The 7,174-nt window shown below is 35.3% G+C and overlaps 1 pseudogene; it reads right to left on the reverse strand.

The window, feature by feature from the left end:
* Positions 1 to 1,284: 1,284 nt before the first annotated feature.
* LOC114217381 (mitochondrial fission regulator 1 pseudogene) lies at positions 1,285 to 2,292 on the reverse strand (annotated as a pseudogene).
* Between the last annotated feature and the right edge of the window lie 4,882 nt (positions 2,293 to 7,174).

A 7,174-nucleotide genomic window follows, 5' to 3' on the forward strand; every position in this document is an offset into this window, starting at 1 on the left:
TTAAGCTGAATAACATTTTCTAATATTGAGAACACTGTGCACATTTTCAATAACTTAAAAGTAAATGTCTACTCTTCCTATTTCCACTTCTTTTTACTAGATTTAAATAAATCCAAATATTGACTCATGATAGGAGATTCTGGAATTAACTATAGCTGAGTTTAACAGAAATACAGAAAACCAGAAAGATTTATCAAGCATTCACAAGCGATCACTTACAGCAATTTCTCGGAAGTCCTCAATTAGAAAGGCTCTTCTCCACTTTCTAATAGCACCTAAGGTTTGCTGCATAATGTAATTCAACAGAACAGCACTCTGACCAATGATCAACAACTTATAGGAAATTCTTTCTTTCAACTATTCAATATTTCATTATAAAACTGCTGTATTTGACCAATATTAAAAATTTTTAAACTCCATTATGCTGCCATTTCCATTAAGTATTAGCTTAGCAACAAGTCATCTTTGTGATGCTATTTATTAAACTGGAAAAAAAAAGAAGATGGTACATTCTGGTTTTCCCTTGTTATAGATTTAATTCAATAATTTGATTTCTCACTATTTGAAAACCACATTTTCTTTCTTAGCACTGGATAGCACTGAACTAAAAGCAGCTTTCATAGTCTTTGACTTCCCTTTAAATGAAAGCATTATGGAATTTTCAGCAGTGAACATTATCTGGTTCCTACTTGAACTCCATCTCCAAGGAAATGTGAGAGAGAATCTAAGGTAAAAGTCCTATTCAAGGCAAAAAGATTCCAATCCTAAATATTTCATTCCAACGACCTGTGTTATACCTTCAGTTCCATCATTGAGGGGTAAATGATCACTGACAACTAATGATGGTAACAGGACCCTCGCTGACATCATTATTAAATTTTACATACTATTTTATACCTAAATATATGCATATAAAACATTTGCAGAGATAAATTAATGTTAAGAATTAAAAACTCACATCCACAAATATGCTTTCTTCTGAAATCTATATAATTGTTTTCAAGGCTAGAAAGCTAAACATCCTGGCTCTACATTAAGAACACGTTATATCTGAATACACAGGTTACAGAAAACTTCGGAACTAACCTTCTCATAAACAGAAAAAAGCAAAATCAAACCCCACAAACTTAGAGTGTTTTTGTTATTGCTGAATCTAATTAGATTTAAAGGATACCACTGAATACTAAATTCAGGTATTTACTAAATAGTGTTGATTTCTACTACCCGAGCAGCCCTAACAAACCATCAGCTGGAACAGGGATAATTTTCTCAGTTCACTGTTTATTAGGAAGTTGAAACATTTTCGGTTAAAGCCTTCATTTTTCCTGTGGATTCCAACATGTGAGGTCCAAACAGCTGTTTCTGAGGTGGCCTCTGATGCAGACTTTGGAACTCCTTTTTTCAATTTCACCTTGACTATCCCTTTTTTATGGATAAGCACATTTCTTTTTCAGAGCCTCTGCTAGGAGGACAGCTGGGTCAGTAGCTTCCACCGGTTTGGGCTTTATATCCTGTTCAGACCTTTTCACTGACCTAAGTTCTACACAGTTCCTATCTTTAAGGTTCTCTAGCATATTTGGCGTACCAGTTTTCTTTGGCCTGCTCTTAACCAGAGTCTTTCCCTCACAGGCTTTTTCCAAATCTCTTCTTCCCTCTTTCATCAGGTCAATAGCAGATACACGATGGTGGAACCTGATGGGCGGAGGGGTGGGGGAGGTATGGGTGGGGACAGTGGTAGGACTGAGGGTGGTGCTGCATGACAGATGTGGTAGAATCCAAATCAACTGCAATGAGCTTTTGCTGTTCTTGCAGGGTCACAGTTTTGGCAATCTGAGCTCTGAGAGTAGAAAGTTCATTTTCAAGGGCACTGATCTTCTCCAATCCTTCCTCATTTGCTGGTGCTATTTTCAGATGAGGCTCTTCTAGAGACAGGTTCGGTAAGGAAAATTGCCTGCTTGGAGGCTTATCAAAGAAAGGAAGGTCATCCTGAAGGGTTTGTCTGTCCGCCATCTTGTTAAACATCCTCCTTCTTTGGCTACCTTCCCAACATCAGCAAAAGACACCATTACATCATTTCCTGGATGGCTGGGGCTCCATTCTATTTTAGGGCTGGTAAGCTGAAACTGAAATCTGGGACACTGGATCAGAGATAAATTAGTATCAATTTTACTTAGGATACTTCGAGATGAACCATAAGGCCTCCCAGACCAAAGTCCCAGTGTTACTGATTGCATGCTTACTCTAACCTATTGAAAAGACCATCCTAATTAGGTGCCTAATCCTGCCAAGCATTTAGATAGAAAGTCTCCACATTTGCATTTCAAGTACTTCAGAGTACATAGCAGCAATGGTCCAATAAGCACACTCACCCCTGGCAGCTGGGCGCCTTCTTGGAGGAGAAAGACAGAATCTCTCTTTAGGCCCGGCGCCAGCCCAACCCGGCGCTCAATCTCCCAACCCTGAGATTTTTGACCTGAGCCAAAATCAAGAGTCAGGTGCTTAACTGACTGAACCACCCAGGTGCCCCAGGAAGAGTCTAAATGAGAACATTAACGCAGTTCAACACTCACTTAAGCACTGTTTGCTTCATCATGCAAGCATATTTCTCTTTCCAGTCTGAATCAATAAACATCTTCATTCATTTCCAAAGACAACTTTCCCTTCTTTCCTCCTTTATCCTTATGAAGGTGTTAAAATTCTGTCAGTTTAATATGAAACTGTATAAAAGGTGCCAAAAATAGATTAGGGTGTGATTTTTTTTTTCTGTTGTTCCCATTTAAATTATTTATATTTGGATAAATATGCCCCATTCATAATACATTTTGTGACATTGTAGCTACTTTACCTAAATAATTATATGAGCTTTAAAACCACTGAATAATGACAAGACACTTAAGTTTAAAATCAACCAAAATGGGGCACCTGGGTCTGCTTGAGGCTCGGGTCTTAGTCTCAGGGTCCTAGGATCAAGCCCCACCTGCTCAGCAGGGAGTTTGCTTCTTCCTCTCCCTCTGCCCCTCCCCTCCCTGCTCTTGTGCATGCTCGTTCTCTCTCTCTCTCTCAATAAATAAATAAAATCTTAAAAAAATCAATCAAAATAATTGGGTCAAATTAATATTATTTTGGATATGAGAGCAAAAGTGTGTATCTATAGTTTCTGTAGCTAAGAAATACAACACACACAACAAAATTTGCCCTGAAAACTTTCCAACATTTTGTGTTTAACTCCCGTGTCCCTCTGTTTCAAACGCACTGCACAATCATTCTGGTTTTTGTTGTTTAGTTTTAAATGTGTTGAATCTCAGAGCTTGCTTCATCACAATGCCCAATTAACAATTCTGAAAGAAATGTGAACCCATGAAAACATGAATAGACGTTCTTAAAAGAGAATAATGTGGCTTGCTTTCCATAGCATCTCATCAAAATACTTGTTTCAAACCAGTATGTTTTGGGTAGTAAAGCGATGTTTCCCTTCAATCGTCAATTCTTTCTGTTTTTTTCTTAGGAATGACTTTCAATGTGTTGTCTTGAAGAGGGAGCATTCTATCCCTGCGTCTTAAAATGAAGGAAATCTCAAGCCAATCTATATGGGTAGGATAGAATTTATTAACAATTATAAAACACCATGGCCCCAGAGATGACATGATTGAGTTTTGAAAATAAACTTTTGGGATTTTTTTTTCCTTAAGATCTTAAAATACCTTTTCAGTTTAATTTTGACTCATCACTGTGAAGTAGCCAAAGAGATTGTATAACATGAAATGAGACCTCAGCTCAGTCACTAACTAGCTATGAGAATGGAATCCAGTCACTTAGAAACCCAAGGCTTCAATTTTATGTTGGGAAAATAAAAGGGTTTGGGCATAATAATTATCAAGCATACGCCCATCTCTTTAATTTTCCTATATTGTTTTTCTCAGCATTAACAATTTCCAATAACATATTCTCATCAGTTCTTTTTGCCTCAATTACATCCTACTTAGGTGACAGAGTACTGTGTCACAAAGTTCCTTGACTCAGTGTAATTGTTCTGTGTAGGCTCTATTATCAGTTTGAAAGCTATGCATATCGCTATCAGTTTTGCATTCAATTATGGTCCTTACTTCTTGATTTTCAAATGATTTTTTATTTACATTTTGATTATATAAAATATTTACCTTTGTCTTTTACTAGGTTGAAGTACAGTGTCATTAACTGATAGTGTTTGGGTGGTGGGTCACTTCCATTTTTATCCTGCTTAGATTCCTTAATTTCTATCACATGTTTACTTCTTTCCCTTTGGTACAGTATCTACAAAAAATGCCTCCTACTTCCAGCTGGATCTCTTTTTGCTGAGAGGCAGAACCCTCCCATTACTGCTATGTCTTCCCCCTCACATGCTCAAGTCTGTTTCTTTAAAACATGAAGTGCATTGATTCACTGGATTACAAACTTGTTCTCAACATTTCCCACTCTTGGTCCCATGCTCTATTCCTAGGGAGATTTCTGTGTCAAATCACCAGCTGGCCTTCTTTGCCCTTGTTTCTTTGTTTCTATACATCTATTTATTCATTGAACATATTCGCTGCCAAGCATGCTTCTAGGAATTAGGAATCCAGCAGTGAATAAAATAGATGGAAATGTCTTTCCTTAAGTAGGTGACATTACAGTTCATGTATATTCAGGTATAAATGCATAGAAAAAGTGTAACTAATAGACCTGATAATAGCATTTCTCCCATAAAAAATGGTGGTCAAGAGATTTTTGGTTTGTTCGTTTTACTTGAATTCTTCTATAAGCATTATATTTTCTGTCCTATGTAATTGGAAAAGAACAGAAAACAGATTAAATAAAGTTTGGCAAAAACATGTTTTAAAACAATAAAAGTAGCATTTTTATTATGACACACTATTATTCTACAACATAGCTCTCATTCAGACACAGGTATGATAAAGATTTTAATTTCATATATTGTGTACTTAGAAAATAAATCACTGTATTCTTTTTATTTCCATTCTAGATATTGTAATTCTAAATTTGTAAAAATGATCTTTGATCTTGGTAATCTCAAATACTTTTAAGAAGTAAAATATTATTTTCTTCTTAAAGAAATGTTAATTACCTTTCAAGATTCTTCTAATAGTATTGCTGAATTCATTTTACAGTTAAGAGACATAAAAAATAGATATTTGAGAAATTTACCCAGACCCTCATAGGAGAGAATATGATACATATAACTGGGGAGATACAAATGGAACAGCTGTAACTGTGTTATGGAGTATGAGCAAATATTGGAATTTACTCAGAATCACCAAATTGTAAAAATACCTGGGGCGAGTGACTTTGCTCTGCTCTACTTTTGGTGACAATGCTGTCCAAAAATGGTACCTAAGTCTATGCTCATTCATCTTTCCATAAGGACAAAAGATAACCTCTAATCTTTACTGTATATACTTCACAAAGATGCTAGAATAATTTCCCCAAATACTCTTTGATTTTATCACCATCATACTGACAGAACTTTTCCTTTCCATGACCTTCTCAACCTCCTCGCATTCTAACTCCCATTCTTACTTCTTATCCACTCCTGTAAAAACTGTCCCTTTAATCAGACACAGATGATCATTCACAATCCCTTGGACCTGACCGTAGTGCTTCAACACTCTCCCTTATCACCACGGATCCCACCATTTCTTTCTTAATTCCTCCACTTTCTTCAAATTCTTGCTCAAGTCCTGCTTCTCTCGTGACATGTTCTTTTTTAATTGAGGTGTAATTGACATATAGCACTGTATAAGTTTAATCACATTATGATTAGTACCATAATATTCGCTAATACCACCATCAGGTCACATAATTATCATTCCTTTTTTGTGGTGAAAACATTTAAGATCTAGTATCTCAGCAATTTTGAAGTTTGTGCTACAGTGTTGTTGACTACAATCATTATGCTGTGCATCAGACCTCTAGCACTCATTCATCTTCTGCTTGCAAGTTTGTGTCCTCTAGACTGTGTTTTCTGAAAAATGGGAACTGTCTTAAAAAATATTATTTTTGGGTTTTTTTTCCCCTATTGCTTGGCACTTCATGATTTCACATTAATTGTAGATGAAAAAAGTGTATTTGAACTAAGCTATAGATTTTGCAATTCTAACCATCAGGTTATCCCTGAGCTTGAGTGAAGTCCTAAAGATAGTAACAGAAGAAGCAGACATCACTTCGTTCGGGATATATGTAGTCAGACAGCTGCCCTTTTTTGACCTGAAATAAATGCATTTTAGCAAAGTCACGGGTCAATAAAAAGAATCAGTCTGTCTTAACATTCATTTTTCATTAAGGGGATTGTGCTCATCATTTCCTAAGATTTATGTTGACCATACCATAAAAGAAAATCAATAAAAATCAATGAATAAAGTAATCTTTATTATAATAAGTAAAACTATAAACCAAATGGTTTTCATGGTCCAGTATTTGCTGTGCTGATGCTCACTTGTACTGTCCTTGGAAATATTTTTGTTAATATCAAAATGGTACTTATTTTTAATCTATCACAAAGAAAGCATAAATTATAAGCTGCTATAGTCTATTAAGAATTAGCTGTTTAGGTAATGAAACTCTTTCTCAACATTGGGTCTGACCCTGTCTGTCATAAAGATTCATCATGGAATTTTTCATTTTTATTTTCCTTGGATAAATATCAGGTAATTATAAAATATATTTTCTATCATCAAAAAAGCCAGCAATTTTTTTATTACTTTGGATTGTTATTCAAGATGTCATTTTTGGACATCATCTCATCACATTGCCTGATGTTACTGAATAAGTTAACAGTGTGATATCTGTTTCTACGAAACTCTGGCTCCCTGCGGAATGATATATTTCTGTGTTTATTTTAGAAAGCTTACATGAGGACTTTTGCATTATCTGGGAACTGTTTACTTCATATTTATGTAATTTATTCTAAAAGTGTTCTTTCTTTTCTTGTCATTTGCTAGTTTTAAATTCTTTTTTAAGATTTATTTATTTATTTGAGAGTGTGCAAGTGCTTGCATAAGATTTTAAATATCTTATTAGCTGAATTCAATAATTCATGATACAGGCAGCATCCAAGCAAACAGATAAAAAGGAGCTCTGAAGAGCTATGTAAGGTGATAGATTTTATAGACCAAAGTAAGCAGAAACAAAAAAGTTATAC

The sequence above is a fragment of the Eumetopias jubatus genome, unplaced genomic scaffold, assembly GCF_037043125.1.
Source record: "Eumetopias jubatus isolate StellerSeaLion01/CBP00866 unplaced genomic scaffold, mEumJub1_p1.0 scaffold_1, whole genome shotgun sequence".
In the NCBI taxonomy this organism is placed as follows: Eukaryota; Metazoa; Chordata; class Mammalia; order Carnivora; family Otariidae; genus Eumetopias; species Eumetopias jubatus.